Source organism: Prionailurus bengalensis, chromosome D3 (assembly GCF_016509475.1).
Source record: "Prionailurus bengalensis isolate Pbe53 chromosome D3, Fcat_Pben_1.1_paternal_pri, whole genome shotgun sequence".
NCBI lineage: Eukaryota > Metazoa > Chordata > Mammalia > Carnivora > Felidae > Prionailurus > Prionailurus bengalensis.
The window spans coordinates 85,678,383-85,699,834 of NC_057356.1; the positions used below are offsets into that span (position 1 = coordinate 85,678,383).

At 37.6% G+C, this 21,452-nt stretch overlaps 1 long non-coding RNA gene across 1 annotated transcript in view; it reads left to right on the top strand.

The window, feature by feature from the left end:
• The window catches only part of LOC122470852, a 97,169-nt gene extending 76,535 nt beyond the window's left edge, over nucleotides 1-20,634 (top strand). Inside the window, exon 2 of the long non-coding RNA XR_006294016.1 lies at nucleotides 19,720-20,634. This is a non-coding gene — a long non-coding RNA (uncharacterized LOC122470852). The remainder of the gene's footprint in view (nucleotides 1-19,719) is intronic.
• The last annotated feature ends 818 nt before the right edge of the window (nucleotides 20,635-21,452 follow it).

Genomic DNA, 21,452 nt, shown 5'->3' on the forward strand with positions numbered 1-21,452 from the left:
GTGTCTGTTTTGGTGCCAATACCATGCTGTCTTGATGATGACAGCTTTGTAGTAGAGGCTAAAGTCTGGGATTGTGATGCCTCCTGCTTTGGTCTTCTTCTTCAAAATTCCTTTGGCTATTCGGGGCCTTTTGTGGTTCCATATGAATTTTAGGATTGCTTGTTCTAGTTTCGAGAAGAATGCTGGTGCAATTTTGATTGGGATTGCATTGAATGTGTAGATAGCTTTGGGTAGTATTGACATTTTGACAATATTTATTTTTCCAATCCATGAGCAGGGAATGTCTTTCCATTTCTTTAAATCTTCTTCAATTTCCTTCAGAAGCTTTCTATAGTTTGCACTCATTATGTTCTATTTTAATGTACAGTTAACTCATTTCATCTTCTAGAACAAGAGCTCCCTAAGGCCAGGACTGTTACCTTTGTAACACAGGGGCTGCAAAAAATTTTTAAAGTAAACAGTGGTCTCTCTCTGAGCCCCTCCAGGCTGTTTCCAGCACTCTCCTGTTCTGAAGTGCCCGAAACTACCCAGATTACGGGCAATTGGCATTTGGGACTATTTGTGTGAATGGCCAGCACACAGATTCCAATCACCAGGCACTGCTGACCATGCAGGGTGGTCAGAAGCAGCTGTTGATTTCCTGGGGGCGGGTCCAGACCCCAGGATGTTTCCAGAAGAGCACCAGCTCTGGCGGTGTCTCTTGAAACATTAGGAACCTATGCCTTTCCTTTCCTTTTTTTTTTTTTTTTCCCTGACCTAACCTTTTCTAACTCTATTCTTTGCCCCCAAGAAACTATTCCTTAATGCACACAATACCACCTTATTGAATTCCTTGCTAGCCCTGGAGCAAAGCTGACGACAACTGTAACCACAAAGGGACCCACCCACTTTGCACACCAGGCAAGCTCTATTAAGTATGAGGATATGTTCAGTTTTGGATAAACTTATTTTCCCAATTTTATTTTAAGGTTTGCCTAACTTTGGCCTCTAATGCTTCTCTTTTACAAACACCCAACATAGAAAGGAAAGATGAAACTCCAATAGTCTACACTGATGGATTTGTTTTTCTTAATTTACATGGAACCCCTTATTTCCAGACTCCCCATGAGAGTGCCTGAATGTACCAATTAGTGCTAGCCTATTTGATAATTCCATTAGGTAACATATATTGATTTCTGGATATGGAAACTATCTGGGGAATTAAAAAAAATTTTTTTTAATGTTTATTATTTTTGAGAGAGAGACAGAGAGCAAGCAGGAGAGGGGCAAAGAAGGAGGGAGACACAGAATCAGAAGCAGGCTCCAGGCTCTGAGCTGTAAGCACAGAGCCCAATGCAGGGCTCGAACTCACAGACCAGGAGATCATGACCTGAGCTGTAGTCACCGCAAACCGCCTGAGCCACCCAGGCGCCCCGGAAGCTATCTGGAGAATTAAATGTTAATAAATGCTATTATCTATTTCTTGCGGTCTGAGGCAATCTGAGTTTGTGAATGAAATATGCACTACTTGTGTTAGATCAAATTGAAAAACCGAATTAGCTTCGTGATTCTCTATCGAAACTTGTGTATTTCAGTGGAAAGTAAAAGGCTAAGAGCCCCACTCAATCTGTACACCTATAATCCCACGCCTCCTCCCCATGGCAAATGTTCTGTCCAAAGCGATGGTGCATTTGGTATTCCACAGAAAAGAAAAATTCCAGAGGATGATATATATTTAATGATAAGACATGTTTAAGAAAGCTGAGATTCACAGTAACAGCGAGAAGCACTTTGTAATCTTTTCTACATCAGCAATTCATATTTAAATTTGATATACTCCTTTGGAGATATCATACACATGTAATACATTATAAGTGCTGAAAAAGATACAAAATGAGTAAAATGAAACCACGTCCCTCATGAAATATACACTGTATGTCAGTGGAGGCCCAGTCAAGTAAACGGAAAGTACTCCTGTGTCTACACACAGAGGAGATTCAATTCCAGGGACTTGATTACATAGTAACTGAGGAGGTGAGAAGCTAGGGAGACCCACAGGCAAAACCCACAGCCCAGCAACAGCAGGGCCAGGCTGCCAGGCGAGAGGGGAATAGTATGAAGTAGTGTTGCCAGACCCCAGAGCTGGAGCCATCTGATAAGAATAAAACCACTGTTGATAACTTCCCTTTTCCAAGATAGGAGTTGGAGCCACAGCAGATAAGCAACTGCATGCGTGAGATAACTCTGGACAGAGCCAGAGAACAACTTTGGATTCTTCCCTCCACCGGACCTCCGTGGTCAGGATCCATGGCCATTGGCGGAAGCTGCCTGGAAGTCCATTGACCAGGAGCCTGGGAAAGGGACTGACTGCAGTGCAAACCAGAGCAGGAAAGAAAGAGGAATAGATCTGAGAGCAGATATAAGCAAGTGGCCAAACAGCACAGACAGATATTCAAACAACTAGTATAGTAGAGTATGGGAAAGGCCATGAGAAAAGTATAAAATGATTGCTCAGGTGATAACTTGAAGGCAAAACGTAAACTGGTAAGAATAGATGGTATTTGATGGGGGGGGAGGGTCAAGATTAAAGTGAATCTATTGTTGATCATCTAAACCAAAAAAAAATTAACAACGTATGGGAGATTTTAGTAAGGACTCTAAGACTCTCAGCTGGGTCAAGCTTTTGCATTTCTTCAGTCTTGGCCTCTGGCTGGGAAACCTAGAGTGAGAATTGGCAATGTCTGCTTCTCTCTTTCCTACATCGCTCTCTCGCTCCGTCTCCCCGACTCACTGGGCCACCTCACATTTTTCAAGGCTGGGAGAGAGGAAAGGGGGAGGGAAGGTCCTATGGCCACTCGTGCTTCTCTGGCCACTGGATGTTCCTGTGTCAGCTGTGTCTGCCATGGCAGCCCTTTCCCATTTAACTGCTAGGCCTACTCCTTGTGCTCTCGGCCCTTGTGTTCTCGGAGTTCCTTCTTTAGCTACCACCTCACCCGTCCTAACTAGTCCTATAATAGGTCTTCTTGTTTAAATGACGCAAGCCCAGCACCTCTCCTGGGTCCACTCATGATTCATCCCAAACGTTAATGCTTTCTTTTTCCACCAAATTGCCTAAGAGTGCAGGCAATTACTAGTGAGATCCCATCTATCTGCCCTGTAGCAGCAGGTGCTTTTTATTCTTCTCATGTGACCAAGGTGCCAATCTGCCCCCCAACCCCAACTCAAATGACACATGTTAAGATTGTTTTCTGGAGTGCCCTTGATTTGGGTTCAGGTGGGTGTGGGTAAATTGCCTGCGTTTCTCAGGAAAAGAGGAGAGGACGTACCCCGGCACTTAGTTACGGCCTCTCCAGAGTCTCCATGTCAATGTCAAACCCTCCCTTTATGTACCCTCCAGATGGGGGAGAAGCTAATGGGTGCCACACTAAATTTCTCTGTCCTCTTACCCTTTTGCTGTTCTTGCCGGCCATCATGTTATCTGTTTCAGGAGAGGTACCTAAGAATCTTCTGATTCCATGTTGAAGCCTTGGGTAAAACTGAGCAAAAGGAAAGCCCCATTTCCTGTATATTTTGAATATCTTGCCACCGTGTGTTTATGTGGTATGTCCATACATCACTGAAGTTACTATATACGTAGATTTGTGCATTGTGCTGTTTTATTCCTCATTACATTAGCCTCATTTTTGTATTACCAAAACACTTTCCATATAGTTTAAAGGCATATCATATCATACTGTATGGATAATTATAATTTGTTTGGTAGGGGCCCAATCATATAGATCATTCAAGATGTTTATTTTTGTTGTTGCTATTATTATAAGTAACACAGTGATTTTTTTAATATTAAGCTTTACTATATGTCTTTGTATTTTCCTAAAATAATTTTCTTATTATAAAATATACTAGAGATTTAAGAATGGATTTTTTTTTAGTAAATTATCTTCTCTCCCAAAAATGTCATGAAAATTTGAATTTTCCTTTAGCACCATATGAGAGCATGTTTCTCACCACTTCTGTATCAATATTCTTATTTTTTTTTTTTCATTTTTGGATTTCCTCTTCTGTGAGCCTTCTTTGCTCTGCGTATCTTTGTCTTAACCTCTGGATTATTTCCTATTAATTTTTAGGAACACTCAATACAGTCTTTTTTCTATTTGCATTTCTGGGCACTTCCTTATTCCCTCCTTTACTGACTCCTCTATTCTTTTTACATAAACAGTAGGAATTATTTGGATATTGGGTCTGTAAAACTCAGTAAGCAAATCTATTTATTTTTTATTTAAGTTATTTATTTCTCTAGAATTATGACCAAAAGCAATAACCTTAGCTATCGGTAGAGTTTGCTGTGTGCAGAACCACTTTCATATAAAAGGGCTGCCTGGGGACTTGGAAAAGCCTGATTTATTAAATGAAATTAAGCATTTTCAACAATAAAGTGCTTTCTCTGAATATTTGTAGCTTTGTGAAATTACAGAGTGCTGAGTGTGGGTAGAGAGAAGATTGCAAACTTTGGTTATGAAGGATTACTTAGCTAAGTATGCATGGCTTTAAGAAAAAAAAAACAACTATGTAGGAGTAATGCATTCCCCCACTGAGAATGAGTCAGTGATCAGTCTTTCTATTTCCCATGGAGGCCTGTAAAACAGAAAAAGAACTTGTGATTCCATCTACAATTTTGGTGGCTAACCATTAAGGATTTAACATAACATTTGTGTGTTCTTTAGAGACCCAGAATGCTGTGTGAATACTAAATGATATTTGTAACTTATAGTTATGGTTTAACTGTAGGGTTAATAGCCATATTTGCAATTTTTTTTAGAAATATTCAAATATCACACAGTCAGGATATGTATTGTAATACATGAAATGTATTGCCTACTGTTATAGAACTTTATTATGTATAGATTTAATTGGTGATTAATACATGCTTTAAAAGAAAGAGTCTAGAGAGATATTTTTTATTTAGCCTATCTCATGAGAATATATATATATATATATATATATATATGCATGAGCCACATGAGATACTCAAGATGTATACATATTTAAACACATAAATGGGATAGGAAACAAATACAGTATTGCTACTTAAGCCCTATAATGTTTCTCTGCAACATTTTTAGGTACATTTGATCCCTGTTCTAGCCTTACTTTTGCATGCTAGACTATTTTGATTGTTTTTCTTTGTTTTTTTTCTTTCCCTTTGATACGGTTTTTTGAGTAAAAGGAAATAACCAGCAGGTACTGTGTACTGAAAGCTAAATGACCCAGACTATTGCTTCTAAAAGGAGCATGGACCTCCCATTTGGACTCCATTCTACATGTAGAATAGGACTCCGAATATTTTCATTATGCTTATTCCTGGTTTCATTCATATAGATAATTAATGCTTATCAGCCACTATCCTTATGCCAACTCAAGAAGGAAATATATTGACGATGAATTCAGGAAGTAGGTCAGAGTCATCGCCTAGATTAACTCAGAAGCCTTCTGGCTGGACTCCACCTATATCCATCTCCACTTCTTCTATTTCTTTTCACTTTGTTCTGGAACCTTCTCTTTATACTCTTCTTCAGACTTGATAGATATCACCAAACTCTTCTCCCAAGTGTTTAGCCAACTTACATTCCTACAGTGTGCATCTATACTGGGGTTATTACTTTTTAAGTATAACTTTATAAGTATATATAAATATTTTAATGTAATTTTTGTATTTTTAATGTAATTTTTGGTAGACCTTTTGTATTCTCTGAAACAATACGGAGCAAGTTTATCCTCTAAAATTTGGTAAAATCTCCCTAAAATGCTTTCTGTGTCTTGATTGTTCAATTTTTTAATGATAATTCATTGACTTTAATTTTCTGTTTTTCTCAGTTCAATTTTGATAGGTTTTTCTAAAGTCCATTTATTTATTTAAAAAAATTTTTACACCTTCATATATGTTGGTATAACTATAACATACTTCATAGTGTTCTCAAATCTTTTATAAATATCTATTCTGTCTGCATCCATCCTGATATTTTTCCTCTATTATTTTTAAGTCAATTTTGTGTTCTCAATTTCTAATGTAATTTTTAAAGGAACTCTGTTATCTTTCTTCTCATTGTTTTTGTTAATTCATTATTATTTTTGTGCTTCCAATTTTCAAAAATCTACTGTTTTACTATCTCAAGTTTCACAATTTTTAATTGAATTTGTTTTCAATCTTCATGTCATTTACTAAACGTATCCAATGCTATAAATCGTCCTCTGAACGCTGGGTTAGTTGAACCCTGTACAGTGAATATTTAGGACTTTTTTTTTGTAATTTGTATTATAATTTCCTTTAACTCATGTAAATTTCCACATAATTTTTAAACTATTTATCAAACTTTATACTTTAATTGCTTTATTACTGCAAAATGTCATCTATAATTTTTTTGAACATTGAGGTGGGAGGTTGTTGGAAATTGCTAAGACTTCTTTGTGAGTAGACATATTAGAAATTTTGTAAATATTCTATTAACTAAAATATACTTAGACAGGGATATGTTCCCTTTTTGTTCTTTTTGTGTGTTTCCTTTTGGGGGGATGTATAGACACACCTCCACCCTCACCCATATATTTTATACTAGATCAAACTTTCAATTTTGCCATTCAAATATTCTATATAGTTGCTGTTTTAATTTGTTGTTTTTTTGATACAGACTGGCATATGAACAGAGAACCTGTTTTCTCCTCTTTCTGGGCACTCTTCACTTATAGGTGACCATGTGCCAAAGAAATGTGGGTCAATGTGATGGCTGCACTCCAGGACTGATAATTGGGGGCTTGCTAGAATATTATGGTTTATATATCAAGTAGACCACTGGAAATGCAAGTCTGGCCCTTAGTATTTCTTAACCCTTCTGTATAGTTACTTCATAATTCTGTGCTACAGTCTATATACTTTAATTATGATCTGTTGGGATAGTTAATTTCCTCTTCAGGGGTATCGAAATTTCTATTTAATTCATCCATTGACTTTTTAATTTTTAGACCTTTATTGAGATTTTCAAAGAGTTCTACTTGGTTCTTTTTCAGATCTGCATTTTCTATTCTCACAGTTTACTTTTATTATAATTTATAGTCTTTTTATCTTTCAACGATATTGTGATTGCTTTGTAGTATTTTCAGATTGTCATAGCTCAGGTTCTTGGGGTGCTAATTTTTCTGCTGTGTTTGTTTGCTCTCTCTCACATTGAATCACTACTTCTTATGGTTTGAAATTTTACTTTTGAGCTAATTTCCCCATCACGTTGAGCCATTTGGTTTGTTTCTTCTACGTGTTCCAAAGGTTTCACTGGTAATCAGGTTGGTTTTCCCACCTGGTGATTGCTTTAGCTTCTCCATGTCAGTGCCTGCTCAAGTCTGTGAGTTTTATTTTTTACTATGAGAGTGATTTGTTCACACTCTGTTGAAGGCAGAAACAAGCTTGCTTTTTCACCTGAGCTTAATATCACATCGCCTATGTTAGTATGAGCATTAAAACCCAACCATTAAATGCTTATTTCGGGCTTACATCTTGGTACTCCTCCTTATTTTCTCAGGTTGTGATGACTTTTATGTGTTTTTTAGTAAAAGGCGTACCGGTTAAGTTTCCCATATCATTGGAATTATTAGAACAATAAGTCGTATAACATTTTAAATGTCTATTAGACATTCAAATGTAGATACCAAGTTGATAGTTGGGTATACAAGACCAGAACTCAGCATCCAAAATGAATTGATTGTGTGTATGTATCTAAAATTATAATCATAAAATAAACACATTGTTGAGAGTTCGAGTTAGGATTGCGACTGGGAGGCAAGCAATGTGTTTGGCTCTCTAGAAGCCACTAGTGACCTTGACAAGAACAGTTTCTCTGGAATCATGTGAAAGAGTAATAATGAGAAGAGTTAAAGAAATTATCGAGGATGGAGAAGTAGATACAACAAATACAGAAACTTACTTCATAAAGTTTTATTTTGAGGGAGAATAGAGATAAGGACTCTATCTTGAATTGGGCATAGAATCAATATCTAAGTCTTCCCAAATCTTTCGTGTTTGTCTTATGTTACCTTTAAATGTGCCTCTTTTACACATTTCCTTGTTCTCCTTAAACTGTTCCTATTATTTGCTAATTTGCCTGCATCTAAAATTTCATCTGTGAGGGTGGAAACAGGGACTTCAGGTCACACTTACCATCGGCATCTAGCAGTGTACCTGAATGCAGCATAAACGTATTTGTGTTTTTAAATCACTTGAGCGGGAAGACTTGTTTAAGATTGGAGACAAATAGTATATATTGTTTCGCTATTGATATAGTACATGCCCTCTGGGAATTGTAAAAGAGAAATACGTGAAGTAAAAAGTTCTATTTACCCCAAACAGAACTTATACATATTGAATTTTAATTTTTTTTGAGTTCTTGCAGTCATTGGATCTGTGCAACCCATGATTAGAGCAGAGTGAAGATAATTTATTCTTAGTAATAACAATAATAATTAGCTGTGTATAAAATATCAAATCCGTATTATATTTATATATATATATGTACATACATATAATTTACTATGAAGAATATGCCTGTTTTAAACATACATGTTTATTACATTTAATATAGTAGAAAAATTCTTTTTGCCTGGAGAGACTTTCAATCTTTCTTCATCATATAGTAATTTTTAATGAACTCCAATTTCAGATACAATGTCCCTTTCTCTAGGAAATAATGCCTTCTTTGTGCTGTTAGCTGCTTTGTGTATCTCTTCTTGAGCATACCCCTAACATAGTTCTTCCCAAGATGGGTATTTCATTTTTCTGCTTTTATTTTTCTCAGTAAATAAGTCTATGGGTTGATTTTATAGCTCTATCCTTGGTGCTTATGATAGCGTCAAGTACATAGCTGTTTGTCAATAAACACTTGAGAGTGAATGAAAGAATGGAATGAAGAAGAGAGGGATAAAAGGAAAGAGGGAGAGAGGGGGGAAGGAAAAGGAAATACAGAGAAATAATACATTGGATAACAGGCATTTTTGGTTGCTCAATGTCTAGCTCCTTGCCCACCCTAGCTTTCTTGACACATAAACAAGTAAACACTTCAACATGTGATAAAGACTATGAAGAGAAATGAACAGATCATATAAAAGATAATTAAAAATAGTACTATGAATCCTTACTCAGATTCTGGTAATCAAGAAAGCATGTCAGAACAAATAATAGGTAAACTAAGACCCAAGTGATATTAGGATTCAGGTTACTGTAGAGCTGTAAAAGCTCTTGGCAGGGGGAAAGGAAAAGCACGTCTGAGTACTCGGAGGCAGGAAAGGATTTGATTAATTCAAACTGTAAAAAAGGTAAATTCCTGAAGACTGTCCTGAGTTCTTTCATCAAGATGTGAATGGAATATCCTACCTCTGCCTAAAACTACAATTGATTTTGCCCTGCCTCTCACATACTAGTTTACCTGGGTTTAGAATTCTATGTTATTCAGTAACTGAAGCCATTCTTTTATTCAATAAGGTCCCTTGCTGTTGCCGATTATGAATATAGTATTCATTTATTTACATGTTCTTGTTTCCCCTAATCTGTTTGTGCTTTAATAATCTCTTTCAGCCTTTGATGTTTGTTTGTTTACAATATGTTTGGCTTTGAAGATATTTTTGTGTGTCCTGCTCAATATTTTGTGCAATGTTTTTAGCATTTCCCCCCTGTAACATAGCGTTGGGAGGCTGTCTTATCAACAAAAAGGCAGAATCTCACTAGGAGAAAGCCATTTTTATCACTGCTTCTTCTCCTCCTACTTCCCGCCCAGCAAGATTCAGCAGATATTTTGTGATTATAATACAAGGAGCTTAAGGAAAAAGCCCATAGGAATGAGCTCAGGGTGGCAAAGCAGAGAGATGAAAAGGGTCCAGTCCTTGATGGTGTTTGCTCTATCTACTCTGGATTCCTGACACCCAGACTTATCACTGCATTTGATAAGAACCAAACGATCTAGTCAGTCTGTGTTTTTCTTCTTTATGTGCAATTAGTGTATCGCAAATGGCCTACACATATTGTGTCATTTAAAACTTACAATTCCGTGAAGTTGCTATCATTTGCATGTTTATAGATGAGGAAACTAAGACTTGGAAGTTAAAATTAGTGAAGCTTGGGCACCTGGGTGGCTCAGTTCGTTAAGCGTCCGACTATGGCTCAGGTCATGATCTAACGGTCCGTGAGTTCGAGCCCCACATCAGACTCTGTGCTGACAGCTTAGAGCCCGGAGCCTGCTTCGGATCTGTGTCCCCCGATGCCATCTTTCCCCAACTCACACTCTGTCTCTCTCTGTCTCTCAAAAAATGAATAAATGTTAATTTTTTTTTAATTAGTGAAGCTTTTCCATATTTTCTCCAACATGAATATTTTGGGGAATATTGACTTAAATGACTAGATAGTCCTTAATGGAGGCTCAACAAACATTTTTTTTAGCAAATTGTTTAGTTATCTCTGGCATTTAACAGACAGTCATACTCCAAAGTTCAATTTACATTCTGTGGCCTTTACCTCGTCATATTCACTTTACGCATATTCAAGCATAGTCTCTATATAGACGGTTCCAGAAACTCTCTTTCTTCAGACGTTACCGTTGGGAATTCCTATCTCTCGACATAGATATACACAAGATGGCCCACCAACACCTCAAAAGAACATAGCAAAGTTGAACTCATTACCTTCTCTCATTTTTTCAAACTTGTCTCTTTAACCACTGTTTTTGCCTGAGCTACTTTAAGCAACATCTTTCCAAACTTCTAGGAAACAAAAAACCCTAAACTAACCTGCCTCCAAAAGCATCTGTAATATTTTTCCACTGCTGTTTGTCTACATTCCCTACTCCAGTCCATAGTTGCATGATTTTTCACCCTGACCATTGCAATGTATTTGTAATTGACTCATTTCCTCCACTTTTTATTAGGTTTGTCTTTGAAACTCTGGTGTGAATATTTTTGTTCCTGCTTAAAGCCAGACCCTCTTTGCTTATAGAGTAAGTCTCGAGCGCCTTAGCATGACATTTAATGGACTCGTAATTTGTGTTCCAATATCTCTTTTCCAAACTCAAGTCTATTCCTCAATTACTTAGGTTCATTGGCTATCAACAGACTGTCGGCAAGTTATTTCCAGTTTCCCAAGTGCTTCTCTCTATTAAATATAGTTGAACCTTATACTCTGTTGTAGATTTTGGATTTGTACGTGTCAATACACTATTGATATGAATATTTGGTATTACATACAACACTGGTGAATACGATACTGTAAACTCACACTGTTTCCACATTATTTTGTCAGCAAAGTTTCTACCCTCTAGCTCTCCATCCGTGGCCTTTTTGCTCTCATATTTAATTCTTCATGGTAGATGTCCCCAAGCCACAGCCATGGGGCACTGCATGTTGAAGTTTGTGTTAGCCAGGAGGCAGATTCTGAGACAGATAACAACACGTGGGAGGTTTATTAGGGAGGACAACTCCTATGGGAAAAGGGAGCAGGCGATATACAGCAGAGGGAGAGGTAGGACTGGAATGAGAGAGAACAGTACTTCAGCTGGCCTCTGGGGAGTTCTGAAGCCAGGATAGACCGTGGAGCTGTGCCCAGAGTGAGGAAAGCCGTTGTTTTTACTTCTAAAAGAGCCAGGCACTCAGTCGGTTAAGCGTCGGACTTCAGCTCAGGGCATGATCTCGCGGTTGTTGGGTTCGAGCCCCCCTCGGGCTCTGTGCTGACAGCTCAGAGCCTGGAACCTGCTTGGGATTCTGTGTCTCCTCTTCTCTCTGCCCCTTCCCTGCTTACACTCTGTGTCTCTTTGTCTATCAATAATAAACACATGTTAAAAAAAAAATTAAAAGAGCCAGGCTGCTCCTGGGAGAGGATATGTACTTAGGGAGAAGGCTCTTTTTCCCCAGGGAGAAAGAGCCATCTCACATTTCCAGCTGCCAGTGGAATACATTCTCCCACCCTGCCAGGGGTTCTGAGGAGCACAGGACAGCATCCCCCAACACCAGGTCTTCCGTGTTTCTCATCCACCCCTCATAATTTATTCCCAATACCCTATCTTAACTCATTTGATTATTTCTTAGTAATTTTCACAGAAAAGTTGCTTATTAGGCATCTTTAATCCATCGCCTCTACTGGCTTCTATGTGCCGCGAAAGTAGAGATTTTGTCTGCCTTCTTTACTTTTCTATGTAAAATGAAGAACCCAGTCATTGTCACATAGTAGATCCTCAGTGAACGCTTGCGGAATGAATGACTGATAATGTGGCAACTCTATAGCTAGCACTAAAATCACTCTATTTTTATTTAACATATATTAAATGAGCCTTCTGGGGCGCCTGGGTGGCGCAGTCGGTTAAGCGTCCGACTTCAGCCAGGTCACGATCTCGCGGTCCGTGAGTTCGAGCCCCGCGTCAGGCTCTGGGCTGATGGCTCAGAGCCTGGAGCCTGCTTCCAATTCTGTGTCTCCCTCTCTCTCTGCCCCTCCCCCGTTCATGCTCTGTCTCTCTCTGTCCCAAAAATAAATAAACGTTGAAAAAAAAAATTAAAAAAAAAATGAGCCTTCTAAAGATGCTACTTACAATCACAGCGCTCTTATAATAATGTATCATAAGTATGTTTATGAATAACATTGAATTTATTTCTGTTGAAATACATGTTGCTTTGATTTCTATATTTCTTGATGTAAACATTTATTATAGATACAGAGGTAGGCACTTATCATAAGAAGCAGGCAGGTGGTACCAGATATTTTTAGAATATGCTTAATTTGGGTGAGATTGTGAGTTCTTTAATGTATTTAAGTAGATGGATTTGATCTGCTATCAATCCAATCTATCTGAGTCAACTCTGAGAAAAATCTGCCCTTGTTGATAGACTCCAGCTATGTAATAGTGCTAAGAAGGCCATCAACAGACCATGAGCAAGTTATTTCCAATTTTCCAGGTGCTTCTCTCTATTAAATGTAGTTGAACTATATATTATATTGTGGATTTCAGGTTTATAAATGTTAATATACCATTATTATGAATATTTGATATTATCGATGTAAAATTCATAATTTCCTATAGATTTAAAAAATCGATCAAATACCATAACACATAATACTCTAAATTTCCTGCATGTTATTTTGTTTTTCCTTCAAATAGATGCCTAGAAATGTATCTGATTAATTTTTACCAGCCTCCCGTGTCATTTCAAGTTATAATAAATGCATTTTAGTTCTGTCAGCTTGTCACAATCAAGAACATGTAAGCCTCAATACTTGATGTATCAGATATAAAATTAATTCTAGGTAGAAAGCAATATTCTTACTTATAAGAGCATAAACTAATACATGTGTTCAAAAACCACATATAGGGGCGCCTGGGTGGAGCAGTCGGTTAAGCGTCCGACTTCAGCCAGGTCACAATCTCGCGGTCCGGGAGTTCGAGCCCCGCGTCGGGCTCTGGGCTGATGGCTCAGAGCCTGGAGCCTGTTTCCGATTCTGTGTCTCCCTCTCTCTCTGCCCCTCCCCCATTCATGCTCTGTCTCTCTGTCCCAAAAATAAATAAACGTTGAAAAAAAAATTTAAAAAACACATATAAAATTTAAATCAAATGCTTTACATCACTACAGTCAATTTGAGAAACTAGTATTATCCTATCGAAATATCTGTATATAAACACATTATGCATGTTTATTTTCTACATTAAGACTCAATCTCATTACTCATATGCACTTATAAAAAGATTTTGAATTATATTTACTGTTCAGTTTTATAGCTTTAGATTTATAGAGGATTACACACTAACAAAAATCTGTAGAACCGGATATTCTTTACATATGCTTGATATCCGTTCAGATTTTTCTCTTCCAAAATAAACTATAAACATATTACATCATTGTTTTATGTATTTTACCATTAAAATATACTAGAATAAGCTTGCTCTAAAAGACCATAAGAATCTGTATTATCCACTTAATTCTCTTTTCAAATGCAAAACATTAACTCTTAAATAAACATATATTTGGACGCCTTCCGATTGAACATTTAAGCAACTTACAGGGAAATAGATTCTTTGGATAAAGTCATCAAACATATGCATGGGACTGTAATTTGTGATACTAAGAGCTTTCATCTTTTAATGTCTGTTCAAAGAAAGAACTGGGGTGGTAGAAGTCTCATTACAAGAATAACAAGAAATGGGCATATAGTAGCAAAGGCCAGAGCTTTGAGAATTAAAGAAATCCATCTCTCTCCAGGAAGTAAAATGGGGATTTGGAGAATTAATGGCTTAAAATGTTAAAAAAAAACTTGTGAAGTCTTGAAAGTAAGGCCTGATAACAAGATTAAAGCCAGCGATGATATAGTGTTTTCATAAAATGAAAAGTGCAGGAGTAACTTACAACTAGGTTGACTATAAGCAATTTGCATAGTGTCTCTAAGACTGAAGAGGGAAAATCGTCAAAAAGGAAAGGTATGTGAAGATTTTGGCATACAGCAGGTACTTAGCTAATACTAATTCCTTTCACCCTACACTGATTTTTAAAAACATCTTTGTATTAATGAACTAATCTTTTCCTCCTAATGTGGAATCCAGTTTTTATTTTTATTAGAATAGAAAGTAAAAGTATGCAATAAATGTAATTAAAATATGTTTGTAGATAAAATTTGATATATTTTCTCATGAAAGAAAACGTGGCCAGGCCAGGTTTGCCAAACTCAACTGTAAGCAGGATTCCCCTTTTGGCCTAGATCATTGTAGCACCTACAAACATGTATCTTCCCTTTACATATTTAAATGCTAAAAATTCTAGATCATCTCCTACCACCCAGTATTTCATTGTTCAGTTAGGTTACATCTACTTTACTAAAAAACTCACGGGTTAAGAGTAAAACTTTCTACAACTAGCATATACTACTGGTTCTCCAACTTTAAGTGGAATCACTAACACACAGAGGGCTTGTTAAACACAAAGTTGCTGTGGTTTCTGATTCATCTGGTCTTGGATGGAATTCCCAGGTGATGCTGATGCTGCAGGGCTTAGGAACAATGTACTCAGAATAGAGTTTGGCCAATAATACATAGCCACCTCCTAGGCCTGAGAATAGGCTGACCTTCCCTAAGCAAATGGCCAAGCAGTAGAATGTGAATGCTAGAGCTCTGCCTGCAAGGATGACACATGCTTGAGGTGCAATTTGCACTCACTGACAAATTTTTGTGTTTTTTCCTTCCTTTCTTCCTGCCTTCTTCCTTCCTCCATCTCTCCCTTCCCTTTCTTGCCTTCTTCCTTCCTTCCTCCTTTTTTTATTCTCTTTTTTCCCTATATGCACATCTCAGAGTTGTTTTTGTTAGTTTTCTTTAAATAGAGTTAAGTAAACAAAGTGGGACTTCCAGGGAAGATGGCAGAGTAGAAGGACCCTAAGCTCACCTCATCCCATGGATATACCTAGATAATAGCCACATCATTGTAAATAATGTAGAAAAGGACTGCAAGACCAGTAGAATGCTCTCTCCAGCTAAATGTAGAGAAGAAGCCAGATCAAAGAGGGTAGGAAGGGCAGAGACAAAGTTGGACCCATGGTGGTGTCTGCAGGAGGGAGGGACACTGCAGGAGTGGACAGGGCAGAGGGACAGAACCTACATTAGGCATCCCAGGCACAGGGAACTCACACTGGGAAGATGGATCTCCATAACATTTGGTGATAAAAAACGAGATAGATTAACTTCACAAGTTCTTGTAATAGGTGGGGCTTAATACCTGGAACTTTAAAAATCAGCAGGTTGGCTCTGAAAGCCAGAGGGTAATAAAAAAACTGAATCCCACCCTTGAAGAGATAACAAACAGATATAGCATAGAAACAGCAGTTTGAAAAACACCTAGTATATGGGAAGAATTATTGACTAATCTCAATGTGTGCTATAGGGGCAGGGATCATTAGGAGACTTCTCCAAGAACAAAAGAGCTAGAGGGCACCACTTCCCTCCCCTGACCCCCCCGCCTAGATACACAGTCACCTGCTGGAACCAGCACAGAACAAACACTCTTGATCTAGCTTGCTAATAGTATGCCTGACCCCTGCATTCTCCTGCAACTTACCCCCTTCAACCAGGACTGGAAAGAAGTTTTCCAAAGAAGCTACAGGTCCGCCTCCCATAGCACCCAATGCAAACCTTGCTAATACCATGTACCCTGCCCTCCTGTTCTGAAGATCAGCCCCCACCAACAGACCCTCAACAAGAATCCATCCAAAGCAGCATCATAAGCATAGCAGTGAGAAACCCCAACAGGGGCTGGCATCACTCCAAAGTGACTCCTGCCCCAGGGAAAGGGGAAGATAACCACACACACAAATTCAGCTGTGGTCCTAGCAGTGGGCTAGGAGCAGACATCTGGTGTGACTACAGGCCCTGCCCACCAATGCAAACTTCTCATAGGACAACACAGGAAGAGCACCCTGCAGTTTGGTCCTACCATGGATCTGGCAAATGTCTGATCCGACCCAACTCAAGACCAAGGCCACAGACTGGCCCATTAACACCACAGGAACCAAACCCTACCCACAACAGGCAAAGAGAACCATTGCAAATAACTAGACTGAAGGCAAATACACCTCATCCACAACAGTAGGATGCACGCAACACACATAAGAGATACCCATGAAGCACCAGGTTGCAGTAAGCAGGGGACATTGCACCACAGGGCACTACAGGATCTCTTCTTTATAAGGCCGCTACTTTAAAAGGCAGGAGATGTAGCTGACTATCCCAACACATAGAAACAGAGAGAAAATGGAGACAGAGGAATGTATCCCAAATGAAAGAACAGGGCAAAATTCTAGCCAAATGAAATGGAGATAAGTAATATGCCTGATAAGGAAATAAAATAAAGTTCATAAAGATACTGGGCTTGAGAAGAGAATATTTCAGTGAGACCCTCAACAAAGAGATCGAAAACATTAAAGAAGAACCAATCAGAGAAGAATTCAAAAATGAAATGAAAAATATAGTAGTAGAATAAATAGTGGACTAGAAGAAGCAGAAGAATGGATCAGGGACCTGTAGTCCAAAGTAATGGAAAGTAACCAAGCTAAAAAGAAGAGAAAAAAAAGATTAATAAAAAAATGAGAATAGATTAAGGGAATGCATAGACATCATCAAGCATAACAACATTCACATCATAAGGATCTCAGAAGGAAAAAGAGAAAGAGAAGCAGAGTGTATATGAAGAAATCGTAGCTAAAAACTTCCCAAATCTGGGGAAGGAAACAGAAATCTAGATCCAGGAGGCACAAAGAGCCCCCTAAAAAATCAGCCCAAGGAGATCAACGCTATGTCTCTTACATAGAAATGAGAATGGCAAAAAGCATGGAAAAAGAATTTTAAAAGCAGCCAGAGAAAACAAAATAGTCACATACAAGGGAAACCCCATAAGGCTATCAGCTGATATGTTTTATATGTAATGTATTGTCAGATTGGTTTCCATACAACACCCAGTGCTCATCCCAACAAGTGCCCTCCTCTCTGCCCATCACCCAATTTCCCCTCTCCCCCAACTACCATCTACCCTTAGTTTGTTCTCAGTCCTTAAGAGTCTCTTATGGTTTTCCTACCTCCCTCTCTGTAACTTTTTTTTTCCTTCCCCTCCCCCATGGTCTTCTGTTAAGTTTCTCAGGATCCACATAAGAGTGAAAACATATGGTATCTGTCTTTCTCTGTATGGCTTATTTCACTTAGCTTAACACTCTCCAGTTCTATCCACGTTACTATAAATGGCCAGATTTCATTCTTTCTCATTGCCAAGTAGTACTCCATTGTATATATAAACTACATCTTCTTTATCCATTCGTCAGTGGATGGACACTTAGTCTCTTTCCATAATTTGGCTATTGTTGAGAGTGCTGCTATAAGCATTGGGGTACAAGTGCCCCTATGCATCAGCACTCCTGTATCTCTTGGGTAAATTCCTAGCAGTGCTATTGCTGGGTCATAGGATAGATCTATTTTTAATTTTTTGAGGAACCTCCACACTGTTTTCCAGAGTTTCTGTGCCAGTTTGCATTCCCACCAATAGTGCAAGAGGGTTCCTGTTTCTCTACATCCTCGCCAGCACCTATAGCCTCCTGATTTGTTCATTTTAGCCACTCTGATGGGCATGAGGTGATATCTCATTGTAGTTTTGATTTGTATTTCCCTGATGATGAGTGATGAGCATCTTTTTATGAGTCTGTTGGCCATCTGGATGTCTTCTTTAGAGAAGTGTCTATTCATGTTTTCTGCCCATTTCTTCACTGGCTTATTTATTTTTTGGGTGTGGAGTTTGGTGAGCTCTTTATAGATTTTGGATACTAGCCCTTTGTCCGATATGTCATTTGCAAATATCTTTTCTCATTTCGTTGGTTGCCTTTTGGTTTTGTTGATTGTTTCCTTTGCAGTGCAGAAGCTTTTTATCTTGATGAGGCCCTAATAGTTCATTTTTTGCTTTTAATTCCCTTGCCTTTGGAGATGTGTCGAGTAAGAAATTGCTGTGGCTGAGGTCACATAGGTTTTTTCCTGCTTTCTCCTCTAGGGTTTTGATGGTTTTCTGTCTCACATTCAGGTCCTTCATCCATTTTGAGTTTATTTTTGTGAGTGGTGTGAGAAAGTAGTCTAGTTTCATTCTTCTGCACACACACAAGTTGTATACTTATGTGATGACATTTTAAAGCTATGATCTCATGAATGAGATCGTGCTTAGAAAAACTTGCCCTGTTTGGTAATTTGAAAAGGATCCAAATGATTTCCCCAGTATTTTCTAATGCTTTATGGCTTTATTTTTACTGTTGGATCTCTGACTCTTGATTATTATTAGTGGTAGTGGTAGCAGTATAATATGTGGGAAAGAATACTATTTTCGGTTGTCTGCCTACTTGTTGGAAAACAATTTAACTATACATTTTTAACTAGTATCATTTTATGTGATTTTCATAAAGTACCATGACGGTATTTTTCTGAAATTTAAATAAATAGTTTTAGATGTTTTTCTTAAAGGATTACAATATGATGACAAACTAGATGTTTTCTACAATAACAGTACTGTTAACTTGGCCCAACACATTTTATGAGAAGCTACATTAGTGATAATCTGAGGCCAATTAGTGTAATATATTGATTCATATCTTATATTTATAACAAGGTTGGTTGGAGATACAGTCATTTAATGATAGGTTTATTCTGTTTCTTCCCAGGGTAGGACCCTTACTCCAGGTATCTTAGCCCAAACCATGTGGTTTTTAGAAGGGGAATGTTCACAGCAGGACTTCAGCAGCACAAAACCTTTGTTCTTAGAAAAATAATTAAAAGCAGATAGCTAACTTTTAATACTTTTCCTAATTTAGCAGAGGAACAGTTCTTCTCGCATTTATTTTTATTTTATTCTTCATTTGTGAATATGTGATTTCCTGTTTTGGAAAGCATACATACAAACCATATTTGCATAACAGAAAATGGATCATTCATTCAAGAACATAAATTTACATTGTTTTTCAGCCATTCTAGTCACACAAAAATAAAGTTTCCATTTATGGTTATATGCTAATCATATTTCGTTGCAGAAATAAAGAGTCCCAGTTGAAGAGATGCTTCATCTGAATTCTTCCTAAAATGTTCTTCTCCTTTGTCAGAAGAAGTTGCCATTCTTCTGACCTTATCAAAGCAAATTATAAATAATGGAATTTCTGTTTTCTTTTCAAAGGAATTGTCGGGCTTTCAACGTGCCCACTATAAATGAAGCAGACAATACCAGGCAAAAATAGTGGAATTGACACATGCAAACAACTGTGTGGACCAAAAGGAGTCTGAAGAAACAGAGGTCCAATGGAAGGACTAAAACAGGGACTCATCCAAAAGGAAGAGTGAGGCACCTTATGTGTGAGCACATGTTGAATAACGTCAAAGTAGCATCTTATAGCTTATATAAAGCATTTCCCCCTTATTAATGTATGGTTTCATTGAGATAAAAATCTTCACATTTTAAAAACTAGAATCAGTAAAAAGTCAAATGTAAGGGAAGAGAAAAATATCATATAGACAACATGCTCATCTTTGTGATGACAGTAGTATATTCTTTATGTGTGCTCTACAACTCCAAATATGCTTCGTCATGGTCCTCTATGTGTGTGTTTCCGTATGGGTCCAGTATCACTGAAGCTTGATGTTTTCAGCTTTAAGCCTATACGTCAGAGAAATGTGATATATGTCATGATCGTATGTTATGTCATATATTATAATACGTATTCTCCTCAGGGCTCTCTGGTGTTTAGAAAAAAAATGTAGGCATCTTGTTTCGTTGGGTAAGGTCAACTTGTTAATGGTTTACGGCGTATGTAAGAGGTTTCTGGAAGGTGGAAAACTCAGTGTCATGAGCAGCGTGACACCTGCAATGAGGAGGTGATTCAAGTTACAATTACAAACCACAGAGAGATTATTTGGGAAGGAAACACAATCTCAAATGGTAATGTTCTCGTGGGACTGTCACCACATGGCGACAGTTACTTCAGATGGTGTTCCAGTCACCACATCTGCTCCTGTTGGACAACTTATGACTTGAAAAGTATCAGTTCCCTGGTTGGTAAGACTGTTTCCTGATAATGCCAAACAGTTAGAAATTAGAAAAAAGAAAGAAAGAAAGAAAGAAAAACACGGAATCGTTTTTCCAAGTGGTAATTCTGTAACAGAACACATTTCACATTTTGAGATTTTATTTTTAATCAATACTATTCTAGTCAAGCAAACTAGGGTTTCTCCTCTAATAAAGCACCTGAAAGAAGAATCGTTGGGCAGCAAAGCTCATACATTGTCCCCTATTACTAGCAATGACTTTTTGGAGGACATTGTATCTGTGATTCCTTCCCCCCCCATCCCCTTCATCTATTTTATCATCCCCTATCCCTCTTTCTTTGGCTACCACCAGTTTGTTCTCTGTATTTATGAGTCTCTTTCTGCTTTTTGTTTATTCATGTTTTTGATTCCACATATAAATAAAATTGTATGATACTTTTCTCTGACATTTCACTAAGCATAATACCCTGAAGATCCATCTAGGTTGTCACAAATGGCAAAAATCTCATTCTTTTTTATGGCTGAATAATATTACTATGTGTATGTGTTATATATATATATATATATATATATATATATATATATATATAATCACATCTTTTTTTAATATAAATATACACATCACACACACTGTGTATATTTTTTCACATATTTTTCTTTTTTATTAATTTTTTAAAAACTTAAATATAGTTAACATACAGTGTTATATTAGTTTCACATATATGATACGGTAATTCAGCAATTTTATACATTACTCAGTGCTCATCATGATAGGTGTATTCTTTAATCCCCATCACCTATTTCACCCATCTCCCCACCCTTCTCCCCTTGGGTAACCATCAGTTTGTTGTCTATCATTAAGAGTCT